We start from the raw sequence: 14656 nt of genomic DNA, 5'->3' as shown, positions 1-14656 counted from the left end.
ACAGTTGCATCACTAATGCTATCTTCATGGCATCTTTATATAGATACTGTTTTCCTATTGGTTGATCTTCCCAGTTATATATTTAAAATGATTTTCATACTGGTAGTGTATTTTTAATTTTTTAATGGGAAGATTTCTGCAGGAAGGAAGCGACATTTGAAATGCAAATAGAAGTCAGAGGTATAAGAATATTTTTCTTCATTTTCCAGTTTTTTTTCATTTTCCAGTTTTATTGAAATATAAATGGCATATAAAATTGTGGAAGTTTAAGCATACAACTTGGTGATTTCATATATATATATATATATATATATATAGTGAAATGATCACCATGATAGTTTAGTGAATACATTTATCACTTCACATAGTTACCATTTTTTGTTACTGTGAGAACATTTACAATGTACTCTTAGCAAAACTCAAGTCTTCAACACGTTACAGGTAAACATGATGAGCATGTTGTACATTATATTCCCAGAACTCATTCACCTTGTGATTAAATTTTTATAGGCTTTCACCAGTATCTTCTTATTTTCCCAAACCCCAGCCACTGGAAAACATCAACTTACTCTCTGTTTTTATGAGTTCAGATTTTTGTATTTCATGTATAAGTGAGATCATACACTATTTGTCTTTCTCTGTTTGATTATTTCACCTAGCATAATGCCCTCAGGGGTTCATCCATGTTTTCCCAATGGACAGATGCCTTCTTTTTTATTGCTGAATTCCATTATACAGATATGCCATCATTATTAATTCATCTGTCAATGGATAGTGGGCTGTTTCCATGCTGAAGAATCTTAATCAGGACAGGATGCTATATTTTGCCAAATGCTTTTTCTGCATCAATTGAGAGGACCATATGGTTCTTGTCTCTTCTCTTATTAATGTGTTCTATCACATTGACTGATTTGCAAATGTTGAACCAAACATACATCCAAGAAATAAATCTCACCTAGTCGTGATGATAATAATCATTTTAATGTACTATTGAATCCTATTAGCTAGAATCTTGTTAAGAATTTTGGCATCCATGTTTATCAAGGAAATTTGTTTGTAATTCTCCTTTTTGATAGGGTCTTTGCCTGGTTTTGGGATCGAGGTAATGCTGACCTCATAGAATGAGTTTTGAAGCTTTCATGTTACTTTTTTTTTTCTCTTAGGTTATAAACTTTATTGAACATGTCTTGGTTTTAGACATTGGATAAAAGCATAAATTTTTAAAAATTATTTTATTTTTTTAGCACAGGGTCACCTGTGGTTTTGAGAGAGAGTACTTTGTTTCCTCTCTTACACTGTTTTCTCAGTTTTTCCCCCTCATGATGCTTTCTTTTTATTTTAATTTTTTAATTTATTTTCAGCGTAACAGTATTCATTGTTTTTGCACCACACCCAGTGCTCCATGCAATCCGTGCCCTCTCCAATACCCACCACCTGCTTTCCACAACCTCCCAACCCCCGCCCCTTCAAAATCCTCAGATTGTTTTTCACAGTCCATAGTCTCTCATGGTTCACCTCCCCTTCCAAATTTCCATAACTCCCTTTTCCTCTCTAACTCCCCTTGTCCTCCATGCTATTTGTTATGCTCCACAAATAATTGAAACCATATGATAATGGACTCTCTCTGCTTGACTTATTTCACTAAGCATAATCTCTTCCAGTCCCATCCATGTTGCTACAAAAGTTGGGGATGCATCCTTTCTGATGGAGGCATAACACTCCATAATGTATATGGACCACATCTTCCTCATCGATTCATCCCTTGAAGGGCATCTTGTTTCTTTCCACAGTTTGGCGACCGTGGCCATTGCTGCTATAAACATTGGGGTACAGATGGCCCTTCTTTTCACTTCAACTGTATCTTTGGGGTAAATACCCAGTAGTGCAATGGCAGGGTCATAGGGAAGCTCTATTTTTTAATTTTTTGAGGAATCTCCACACTGTTTCCCAAAGTGGCTGCACCAAATTGCATACCCACCAACAGTGTAGAGGGATCCCCTTTCTCCACATCCCCTCCAACACATGTTGTTTCATGTCTTGCTAATTTTGGCCATTCTAACTTGTGTAAGGTGGTATCTCAAGGTGGTTTTAATTTGAATCTCCCTGATGGCTAGTGATGATGAACATTTTTTCATGTGTCTGATAGCCATTTGTATGTCTTCACTGGAGAAGTGTCTGTTCATATCTTCTGCCCATTTTTTGATATGATTGTCTGTTTTGTGTGTGTTGAGTTTGAGGAGTTCTTTATAGATCCTGGATATCAACCGTTTGTCTGTACTATCATTTGCAAATATCTTCTCCCATTTAGTGGGTTGCCTCTTTGTTTTGTTGACTGTTTCCTTTGCTGTGGAGAAGCTTATGATTTTGATGAAGAACCAAAACCTTATTTTAGCTTTTGTTTCCTTTGCCTTTGGAGACATATCTTGAAAGAAGTTGCTGTGGCTGATATCGAAGAGGTTATTGCCTCTATTCTCCTCTAGGATTCTGATGGATTCCTGTCTCACTTTGAGGTCTTTTATCCATTTTGAGTTTATCTTTGTATACGGTGTAAGAGAATGGTTGAGTTTCATTCTTCTACATATAGCTGCCCAGTTTTCCCAGCACGATTTATTGAAGAGACTGTCTTTTTTCCACTGTATATTTTTTCCTGTTTTGTCGAAGATTATTTGACCATAGAGTTGAGGGTCCATATTTGGGCTCTCTATTCTGTTCCACTGGTCTATGTGTCTGTTTTTATGCCAGTACCATGCTGTCTTGGTGATCACAGCTTTGTAGTAAAGCTTGAAATCAGGTAACGTGATGCCCCCAGCGTTATTTTTGTTTATCAACATTTCCTTAGTGATTTGGGGTCTCTTCTGATTCCATACAAATTTCTGGATTATTTTCTCCAGCTCTTTGAAAAATACCGGTGGAATTTTGATCGGAATGGCATTAAAAGTAGAGATGGCTCTAGGCAGTATAGACATTTTAACAATGTTTATTCTTCAGATCCAAGAGCATGGAATGGTCTTCCATCTTTTTGTGTCTTCTTCAATTTCTTTCATGAGTGTTCTGTAGTTCCTTGAGTACAGATCCTTTACCACTTTGGTTAGGTTTATTCCCAGATAACTTATGGTTCTTTGTGCTATAGTAAATGGAATCGATTCTCTAATTTCCCTTTCTGCATTTTCATTGTTAGTGTATAAGAAAGCCACTGATTTCTGTACATTGACTTCGTATCTTGCCACGTTGCTGAATAGTTGTATGAGTTCTAGTTGTTTGGGGGTGGAGTCTTTTGGATTTTCCGTATAAAAAAATCATCTTTTTTGATGGAGGCATAATACTCCATAGTGTATATGGACCACATCTTCATTATCCATTTGTCCGTTGAAGGGCATCTTGGTTCTTTCCACAGTTTGGCGACTGTGGCCATTGCTGCTATAAATATTGGGGGACCGATGGCCCTTCTTTTCACTACATCTGTATCTTTGGCCAAAAATTCATGTCATCTGTGAAGAGAGAGAGTTTGGCTTCTTCATTGCCAATTTAAATACGTTTTATTTCTCTTTGTTGTCTGATTGCTGTTGCTAGGACTTCTAATACTATGTTGAACAAGAGTGGTGAGAGTGGGCATCCTTGTCGTGTTCCTGATCTTAACGGGAAGGCTTTTACCCATTGAGGATGATATTTGCTGTAGGTCTTCCATAGATAGATTTTATGAAGTTCAGGAATGTTCCCTCTATCCCTACATTTTAAAGTGTTTTAATCAGGAACAGATGCTGGATTTTGTCAAATGCTTTTTCTGCATCAATTGAGAGGACCATGTGATTCTTCTCTCTGCTCTTATTAATTTGTTCTATCACATTGATTGATTTGTGCATGTTGAACCATCCTTGTAGCCCAGGGATGAATCCCACCTGGTCATGGTGGATAATCTTTTGAATGTGCTGTTGGATCCTGTTTGCTAGGATCTTGTTGAGAATCTTAGCATCCATATTCATTAGTGATATTGGTCTGAAATTCTACTTTTTTGGTAGGGCCTTTGCCTGGTTTGGGGATCAAGGTAATGTTGACTTCACAGAAAGAGTCTGGAAGTTTTCCTTCTGCTTCAATTTTTTGAAACAACTTCAGGAGAATAGGTGTTATTTCTTCATTGAAAGTTTGGTAGAATTCCCCAGGGAATCGATCAGATCCTGGGCTCTTGTATTTAGGAGGTTTTGATCACTGCTTCAATATTGTTACAAGATATCAGTCTATCCAGGTTGTCAATTTCTTCCTGGTTCAATTTTGGGAGTTTATAGTTTTCCAGGAATGCATCCATTTCATCTAGGTTGCTTAGCTTATTGGCATATAACTGTTGATAATAACTTCTGATGATCGTTTCTACTTCCTTGATGTTAGTTGTGATCTCTCCATTTTCATTCATCATTTTATGAATTTGGGCTTTCTCTGTTTTCTTTTGGATTAGTGTGGCCAATGGTTGATCGATCTTACTGATTCTTTCAAAAAAATAGCAAAAAAATAGCATCTAGTTTCATTGATACGTTCTACTGTATCTCTGGCTTCTACCTCATTGATCTCTGCTCTAATCTTGATTTCCCTTCTTATGTGTGGAGTTGGCTTGATTTGTTGTTGCTTCTCCAGTTCTTAAGGTGTAGATAAAGCTGGTATATTCTGGATTTTTCTATTTTTTTTTTTTTTTTTGAGGGAGGCTTGGTTGGCTATGTATTTCCCCCTTAGTACCGCCTTTGCTGTATCCCAAAGGTTTTGGACCAAAGTGTCTTCATTCACATTCGTTTCCTTGAATTGTTTCAGTTCTTCTTTGATCTCCTGGTTGATCCAAGCATTCTTAAGCAAGGTGGTCTTTAGCTTCCAGGTGTTTGAGTTCCTTCCAAACTTTTCCTTGTGATTGAGCTCCAGTTTCAAAGCCTTGTGATCTGAGAATATGCAGGATATAATCTCAGTCTTTTGGTTTCAGTTGAGTCCTGATTTGTGACCCAGTATGTGGTCTATTCTCGAGAAGGTTCCATGTGCACTTGAGAAGAATGAGTATTCTGTTGTTTTAGGGTGGAATGTTCTGTATATATCTATGAGGTCCATCAGGTCCAATGTGTTATTCAATGCTCTTGTTTCTTTATTGATTTTCTGCTTCGATAATCTGTCTATTTTGGAGAGAGGCGTGTTAAGATCTCCTACTATTAATGTATTCATATCAATATGACTCTTTATCTTTATTAACAGTTTTCTTATGTAATTGGCTGCTCCCATATTGGGGGCATAGGTATCTACAATTGTTAGATCATCTTGGTGGATAGTCCCTTTAAGAATTATGTAGTGTCCTTCTGTATCTCTGACTACAGTCTTTAGTTTAAAATCTAATTTGTCTGATATGAGAATCGCTACCCCGGCCGTCTTTTGAGGCCCACTGGCATGAAAGATGCTTCTCCATGCCGTCATTTTCAGTCTGGGTGTATCTTTAGGTTCAAAATGTGTCTCTTGTAGACAACATATGGATGGGTCCCGTCGTTTTATCTAATCTGAAACCCTGTGCCATTTTATGTGCACATTTAGGCCATTCACATAGAGAATGAATGTTTTTATGGACATCGTGTTACCTTTGAAGTATTTCTTCCTGTACGTTGTCTCTATATTTCTGTTCAATGCTATTCTTAGGATTTTTCTTCTTTCATAGAACCCCTCTTAATATTTCCTGCAGTGTCGGCTTGGTGGTTGCATAGTCTTTTAAGCCTTGCCAGTCTTGGAAACTCTTTATCTCTCCATACATTTTGAATGTCAGTCTTGCTGGATAAAGTATTCTTGGCTGCATGTTCTTCTCATTTAGTGCCCTGAATATATCTTGCCAGCCCTTTCTGGCTTGCCAGGTCTCTGTGGACAGGTCTGACGTTATTCTGATGGGCTTTCCTCTGTAAGTAAGGAGCCTCTTTGTCCTAGCGGCTTTCAAGAGATTATACCTACAATTATGATTCCTCAGATTGACTATCCGGTTCCTTGATGTTTTCTGGAATCTATAATCTTGGGTGAGACTCTTCGGCATCTAGTACATGAACGCTGGTTCCATTCACGAGATTGGGAAAATTTTTATGAAGATCTTGTTCCACTATATCTTCTAGACTTCTTTCTTTCTCCTCCCCTTCAGGGATTCCAATAATTCTGACGTTGGAATATTTCATGGCGTCATTTAGTTCCCTGATTCTGCTTTCGTGGCTTCCAAGCTGTTTGTTCCAGGCTTCCTCCTGATCCTTTCTCTCTATCTGTTTGTCCTCCAGATCCCTAATTCTATCTTCTATCTCAGTTACCCTAGCTTTGATAGAATTTAGATTAGATTGGAACTCATTGAGAGCATTGTGAACCTCATCTCTGGCAGCTTTTAGCTCTGCCCTAACATTATGAACATCTTATTTGGACACTTTCAATTCGGCCCTAATCAATTCCGGTTGGTCATCCATGGCTTTGTCCAATCTAGCTATTGCCTGGATAATTGTTAGCCTGAATTCTCTTTCCAACATATTGTCTATGTTGATAGATGTTAGCTCTGTTCCAGAAGGTCCAACCTCTGTATTTTTCTTCTCTTGGGCATTCCTCCTCCTAGTTATTTTGGTGAGAGATAACTGAACAGATGTAGCTGGTTTTATTGACCGTGGTGCAGTCTAGGTACACCCTGGAACACTTCTGAGCATTCAGGATTCCCCATCCAAACGAGAGAAAAAAGAAAAGAAAAAAAAAAAAACAAGGAGAAGGAGAGATACAGGAAAGGAAGGGAAGATGAAAGAGAAGGTTCAGCCCAAATAGGCCCCACGGTAAGATTTATGAAGTATACAAACAATAACAGAGAAACAAAAAGACTGATAAAAGTATATGACAAGAGAAAAAAAATTTATATATATATATATATATACATATATATATGTATATATATGTATATATATATGCAAATAAAGGAAAAAACTTGTCAAAAAGAACCCCAAGTGTAAGATTTATATACTATCAGGACAAACACAAAAACACAGAAACACTGGTGGAAGAAAAAGATGGGAGAGTGGTTATAAATTCTCAGTATGGGCAAGGAAGGTTGTTTTGATTTTTCTTGGATGTATCTTGATATCTTTGTTAAAGGACTCAACTTTCCTAAGATAAAGAGGAACTAAAAATTGGTTTACCTATAGGGGTAGTATTAATTGGGGAAAGGGGATTACTTTGAAGTTGAACTCTATATGAATATTAGAAAATAAAAATAAAAAAGAAATAAACTAGACTAAACTAAACTAAAATTTAAAAAAAGAAATTTAAAAAATAGAAATGCAAAAGAAAACACAGGTGTATGTATCAAAAATTTCAGGTTAGAAGGTTATTATGGAATTTGATGTACTGGACAGCTCACTGTGATGGCAAATATGTTAAAAAGTTATCTATATAAAAAATGAGCCAGAATAGTGGGAACAAATTAAAAATAAAAGTTGTCCTATGAAGTAGTGGTCGTTGTTCTCTTATAGTCCTTTTTTTTTTTTTCTTTCCTGGTTGGTTTTCTGGGAGAGGGGCCTGCCACGTGGGTTGTCAGTCAATGATGTTCCCTGAGTTAAGTCCTCCCGCCCCCCTCAAGGGGGTGGGCTCTGAGGAAAACAGTTTTTTCAGGCTTTTGTTCTCTGGAGGTTTTTATGTTTGTTCACTTTTTTTATCTCTCACCTTGACCTTTTTTGATGGTTTTTGTAGTTTACAGGAAAGCAAACTGCACCCTGACCTTGCTCTCAGAGGGAAGCCTCAGTCTGTCTGCAGAGCCCAAATAAATTCCTCCTTGGCTGCTGGCAGAGCAGGTTCCAAGTTGAGGTCCCTGGGGATGCAGGATCTTCTGCTTGTACCCAAAACCATGGCAGTGGCAGCTGTCTGGACAGCTCCAGACTGCCAGAGAGGTTCCAAGCAGCAATCGCACACTGAGATTTTCCTGCTGGCCCTGGCTGGGAGTGTCTGGTCTTTCTGGGTCTAAGAGCGCCCAACTTCTGCGCACCTCTCTCAGGGGAGGCTGTGGGTTGTGCTTGCGTGTCTCAGGTTCTTGCGTGTCTCAGGGTGCAGGTACGAAAACACCAGGCTGGGCCTTCGCACACCTCTCTCAAGGGAGAGTTTGGGGCACGTGTCTCAGGCTCTGAAGCAATGGCGAGGGTCTAAGAGCGCCGGGTGGGCCTTTGTACACCTCTCTCAGGGGACGGTGAGGGGCGCGAGGGTCTTAGGCTGTGTAGCAGCACTCTGCATTCTGCCATCTGGCGTGGCTCCCAGCCCTCACAGGAGCCAGACCTCAGGCAATCTCCAGCAGGCTGGCAGCTCAGGGACCAAGACTGGTTTCTCCACCGCACTCTCTCTGGCTCAGCGCCAGGGGCGGCTGTCCTGGGTCCGGGGACTTAAGCCCCTGTCCTTAGCCACCCTGATTCCCACAATTCCGCCCCGCACAATCCTTTTCTCTTTTGGAGTGTTTTCAACCAGTCTCCAAGTTAATGTTGGTCCCCAGATGCAGGGCACTCTCATATTAGTGGTATTACTTTCCAATCGGTCGCCTCTGGTGGTTCCCTCCCCCTTTTGTTTATCTTCTGATATCAGTCCAACGTTCCCACTCCACTTTACCTGCCCACTGGCGTCTTCTGCCCCTGTAGAGATCCAGACGTGTATAATTCTGATCTCAGGCTGATTTCATGGGTGATTGGGGTTCTTTGGTAGGTAATCAGCTCACTTTAGGGTACAGGTTGAAAAGGCATCTCATCCTACTTCCCCACCATCTTGTCTCCCCACGCATTATTAATTTTTGATGTAATGTTGCATACTGGATTTTTAATTCTTTTTTAAGATTTTATTTATTTATTTGACAGAGAGAGCTCACAAGTAGGCAGAGAGGCAGACACAGAGAGAGGAGGAAGCAAGATCCCCACTGAGCAGAAAGCCCAATGCAGGGATCCATCCCAGGACCCTGAGATCATGACCTGAGATGAAGGCAGAGGTTTAACCCACTGAGCCACCCAGGCGTATATCAGGTTGTTTTTTTTTTTTTAATTTTTTTTAATTCTTTTAAAAATATTCTTTCCAGTGTTTACAATTCATTCTTTATGCACCATACCCAGTGCTCCATAAAATATATATCCTCCATAATACTCACCACTAGGCTCACTCAACTTCCTACCCCCCACCCCTTCAAAACCCTCAGATTGTTTTTCAGAGTCCATAGTCTCTCATGGTTCAACTTCCCCTCCAATTTCCCCCAACTCCCTTCTCTCCATCTCTCCATGTCCTCTGTGTTATTTCTTATGCTCCACAAATAAGTGAAACCATATGATAATGGACTCTCTCTGCTTGACCTATTTCACTCAGCATAATCTCTTCCAGTCCCGTCCATGTTGCTACAAAAGTTAGGGATTCATCCATTCTGATGGAGGCATAATACTCCATAGTGTATATGGACCACATCTTCCTTATCCATTTGTCCGTTGAAGGGCATCTTGGTTCTTTCCACAGTTTGGCAACCGTGGCCATTGCTGCTATAAACATTGGGGTACAGATGGCCCTTCTTTTCGCTCCATCTGTATCATTGGGGTAAATACCCAGGAGTGCAATTGCAGGGTCATAGGGAAGCTCTATTTTTAATTTCTTGAGGAATCTCCACACTGTTCCCAACGTGGCTGCACCAACCTGCATTCCCATCAACACTGTAAGAGAGTTCCCCTTTCTCCACATCCTCTCCAACACACGTTGTTTACTGTCCTGTTAATTTTGGCCATCCGAACTGGTGTAAGGTGATATCTCAATGTGGTTTTAATTTAAATCTCCCTGATGGCTAGTGATGATGAACATTTTTTCATGTGTCTGATAGCCATTTGTATGTCTTCGTTGGAGAACTGTCTGTTCATATCTTCTGCCCATTTTTTGATATGATTGTCTGTTTTGTGTGTGTTGAGTTTGAGGAGTTCTTTATAGATCCTGGATATCAACCTTTTGTCTCTACTGTCATTTGCAAATATCTTCTCCCATTCCTGTTTCCTTTGCTGTGCAGAAGCTTTGGATTTCGATGAAGCCCCAAAAGTTTAGTCCCAAAAGGCTTTTGTTTCCTTTGCCTTTGGAGACATATCTTGAAAGAAGTTGCTGTGGCTGATATCGAAGAGGTTACTGCCTATGTTCTCCTCTAGGATTCTGATGGATTCTTGTCTCACGTTGAGGTCTTTTATCCACTTTGAGTTAATTTTTGTGTACGGTGTAAGAGAATGGTCGAGTTTCATTCTTCTACATATAGCTGTCCAGTTTTCCCAGCACCATTTATTGAAGAGACTGTCTTTTTTCCACTGTATATTTTTAACTGTTTTGTCAAAGATTATTTGTGCATAGACTTGAGGGTCCATATCTGGGCTCTCTACTCTGTTCCACTGGTCTATGTGTCTGTTTTTATGCCAGTACCATGCTGTCTTGGTGATCACAGCTTTGTAGTAAAGCTTGAAATGAGGTAATGTGATGCCCCCAGCTTTATTTCTGTTTCTCAACATTTCCTTAGTGATTCGGAGTCTCTTTTGGTTCCATACAAATTTCTGGATTATTTGCTCCAGCTCTTTGAAAAAGGCCGGTGGAATTTTGATCAGAATGCCATTTAAAGTATAGATTGCTCTAGGCAGTATAGACATTTTAACAATGTTTATTCTTCCGATCCAAGAGCATGGAATGGTCTTCCATCTTTTTGTGTCTTCTTCAATTTCTTTCATGCGTGTTCTATATTTCCTCGAGTACAGATTTTTTACCTCTTTGGTTAGGTTTATTCCTAGGTATCTTATGGTTCTTGGTGCTATAGTAAAGGGAATCGATTCTCTAATTTCCCTTTCTGTATTTTCATTGTTAGTGTATAAGAAAGCCACTGATTTCTGTACATTGACTTTGTATCATACCACGTTACTGAATTGCTGTATGAGTTCTAGTAGTTTGGGGGTGGAGTCTTTTGGGTTTTCCATATAAAGAATCATGTCATCTGCGAAGAGAGAGAGTTTGACTTCTTCATTGCCAACTTGGATACCTTTTATTTCCCTTTGTTGTCTGATTGCTGTTGCTAGGACTTCTAATACTATTTTGAACAAGAGTGGTGAGAGTGGGCATCCTTGTCGTGTTCCTGATCTTAACAGGAAGGCTGCAAGCTTTTTCCCATTGAAGATAATATTTGCTGTGGTTCTTTCATAGATAGATTTTATGAAGTTCAGGAATGTTCCCTCTATCCCTATCCTTTGAAGCGTTTTAATCAGGAACGGATGCTGGATTTTGTCAAATGCTTTTTCTGCATCAGTTGAGAGGACCATGTGGTTCTTCTCTCTTCTCTTATTAATTTGTTCTATCACATTGATTGTTTTGTGCATGTTGAACCATCCTTGTAGCCCAGGAATGAATCCCACCTGGTCATGGTGGATAATCTTTTGAATGTGCTGTTGGATCCTGTTTGCTAGGATCTTGTTGAGAATCTTAGCATCCATATTCATCAGTGATATTGGTCTGAAATTCTCCTTTTTGGAAGGGTCTTTGCCTGGTTTGGGGATCAGGGTAATGCTGGCTTCATAGAAAGAGTCTGGAAGTTTTCCTTCTGCTTCAATTTTTTGAAACAGCTTCAGAAGAATAGGTGTTATTTCTTCTTTGAAAGTTTGGTAGAATTCCCCAGGGAATTGATCAGATCCTGTGCTCTTGTTTTTTCGGAGGTTTTTGATCACTGCTTCAATCTTGTGACTAGATATCAGTCTATTCAGGTTGTCGATTTCTTCCTGGTTCTATGTTGGGAGTTTATAGTTTTCCAGGAATGCATCTATTTCATCTAGGTTGGTTAGCTTATTGGCATATAACTGTTGATAATAACTACTGATGATTGTTTCTACTTCCTTTGTGTTAGTTGTTATCTCTCCATTTTCATTCATAATTTTATAAATTTGGGCTTTCTCTCTTTTCTTTTGGATTAGTGTGGCCAATGTTTGATCCATCTTATTTATTCTTTCAAAAAAACAGCTTCTAGTTTCATTGATATGTTCTACTGTATCTCTGGTTTCTACCTCATTGATAAGGTATACTGTTATGCTGAAAATAATAAAAAAAACTAATAATGCACTTTATGGTGACTAACATAACATAACTAACATAACATAACATAATGTAATGTAACGTAACGTAACATTACATAACTTAACTTAACAAGAGAAAGAAATCCAATATGTCCCATGTAAAATGCAGAAATGTCCAGGCATTTTTGATCCATTGTTGGGTAAAATATTTTAAAAGGATGAAAATGGAAAAGGGGGAAAATGTCTGCATATCCAACAGAATAAAAAGTTAATAAAGTGAGTTACTTAAATGTATGGAGATGTTGAATTCAAACAAATGAAAATTCTAGGCAATAAATAGAGGAGCAGATTCTACTTCCATAACCTGGTTGAAGAATAGTAGTTCCTGCCTCTGAGGCTGTGAGTGCTGCAATCATTGGGCATTTCTTCAACCACAGGATAAATTACCCTTACATTACTGGAATCCCAGTGATTCTTTTCAGATCCCTTTTTGTGTCTCTGTTCCTCAGACTATAGATAAAGGGGTTCAGCATGGGTGTGGCCACTTCACTTGCATGGGATCTCTGGGGAGCAGCAGAACAAATGTACACTCCTAGGCTCGTACAAAAAAATAAGTAGACAACAAAGAGGTGAGATGCACAGGTGGAAAATGCTTTATAATTACCCTGAGCTGATGATATTCCATATATGGTGGAAACTATCTTAGTGTAAGAGTAAAGGACCCCAGTAAAAGCATCACCACCCAGCACTACAACTTAAAGTACCTCATCAACTTACTAAGAAAGTTATCAAAACAGGCAAGTTGGACTATTTCATCGACTTCACAAAAATAGTGGGGAATATGCAATTGTATACAGAAGGAAAGCTGCAACATCATTAGGCTTTGTAAGAAGGAGTTCAGGATACATGTGATCCAGGACAGAAGAACTAGCTGTCCACAGAACTGAAGACTCATGATTACTGGTTAGTGCAGTGGGTGGCAGGTGGCCACAAACCAGTCATAGGCCATCACAGCCAGGAGAAAGACATCCAATACAGCAAAGAGTGTGAAAAAAAAATACATCTGGGTGAGGCAGCCTTCAAAAGTTATGACTTTGCTCTCTGTCTGGATGTTACACAGCATCTTGGGGACAGTAGTGGAAGTGAAACAGATGTCTACAAAGGACAGGTTGGCGAGGAAGAAGTACATGGGCCTGTGGAGGTGGGAGTCAGAGCTAACGGCCAGGATGATGAAAAGGTTTCCTAACACAGTGACCAGGTACATGGAGAGGAAAAGCCCAAATCTGATGAGCTGTAGTTCTGGGTCTTCTGATAATTCCAGAAGAAGAAATTTTGAAATTCGTGTATCATTTCCTGGTTCCATGTGGTGAGACGACTACCAGGGAACAAAGAATAAAATGACTGATTTTCTCAATAATGAAAACTACAAATACCATTGAAATTCTATATTTTTAACTTTACACTCAAATATTCAATAGCCACAGTTTTTATATGGAATGTGCCCCCTTTGGACCCCATAAGTCAGCCTGAAAAGGAATGCCATCCCCCATTTGACCTTTCCCCCAGGTGTTCATATATTCTATACTCTCTTTCATTAACATATAATGTATTAATTGTTTCAGGGGTGTAGGCCTGTAATTCATCAGTCTAATACAATTTACAGCAATCAGCATAGTACAAACCCTCGCCAATGACCACCACCAAGCCACCCTATCCTTCCTACCTCCCTCACCTCCAGCAACTCTCAGTTTGTTTCCTGAGATTGAGTCTTTTAAGATTTGTCTCCCTGTCTGGTTTTATTTTGTTTCGTTTTTCCGTCCCTTCCCCTATGATCCTCTGTCTTGTTTCTCAAATTCCTCATATCAGTGAGAGCATATGAAAATTGTCTTTGATTGACTTATTTTGCTTAGCATAATACCCTCTAGTTTCATCCACGCCATTGCAAATTGCAAGCTGTCAGTTTTTCTGATGGTTACATAGTATTTCATTGTATATATATACCACATCTTCTTTATCCATTCATCTGTTGAGGGACATCTAGGCTATTTCCATAGTTTGGCTATTGTGAACATGGTTGTTATAAATATTGGGGTTAACTTGCTCCTTTGGATCATTACATTTGTTCTTTTAGGGTAAATAACCGGTGCAATTTCTGGGTCATAGGGTAGTTCTATTTTCAAATTTTTGAGAATCCTCCATACTTTTCTCCAGAGTGACTGCACCAGCTTCCATCCCACCAACAGTGTAGGAGGATAGCCCTTTCTTTGCATGCTTGTCAATGCCTGCCATTTCCTGACTAATTTTGGCCATTCTGACTGGTGTGAGGTGGTATCTCACTTTGGTTTTCATTTGTATTTCCCTGATTCTGAATGATGTTGAGCACTTTTTCATGTATCTGTTGGCCATTTGGATGTTTTCACTGGAGAAATATCTGTTCATGTCTTCTGCTCATTCCTTGATTGCATTATTTGTTCCTTGGGTGTTGAGTTTGATAAGTTCTTTATAGATTTTGGGTACTAGCCCTTTATCTGATAAGTCATTTGCAAATATGTTCTCCCATTCTGTTGATTGTCTTATGGTTTTGTTGACTGTTTCCTTTGCTGTGCAAA

The 14656-nt window shown here is 39.2% G+C and overlaps 1 pseudogene; it reads right to left on the bottom strand.

The window, feature by feature from the left end:
- Positions 1 to 12496: 12496 nt before the first annotated feature.
- On the bottom strand, positions 12497 to 13410 carry LOC116874027 (annotated as a pseudogene).
- Between the last annotated feature and the right edge of the window lie 1246 nt (positions 13411 to 14656).

Source organism: Lontra canadensis, unplaced genomic scaffold (genome assembly GCF_010015895.1).
Source record: "Lontra canadensis isolate GAN:19392208 unplaced genomic scaffold, GSC_riverotter_1.0 scaffold35, whole genome shotgun sequence".
Lineage (NCBI taxonomy): Eukaryota > Metazoa > Chordata > Mammalia > Carnivora > Mustelidae > Lontra > Lontra canadensis.
The sequence above is the reverse complement of the archived record's forward strand: the minus strand, read 5'-3'. Positions and strand labels throughout refer to the sequence as shown.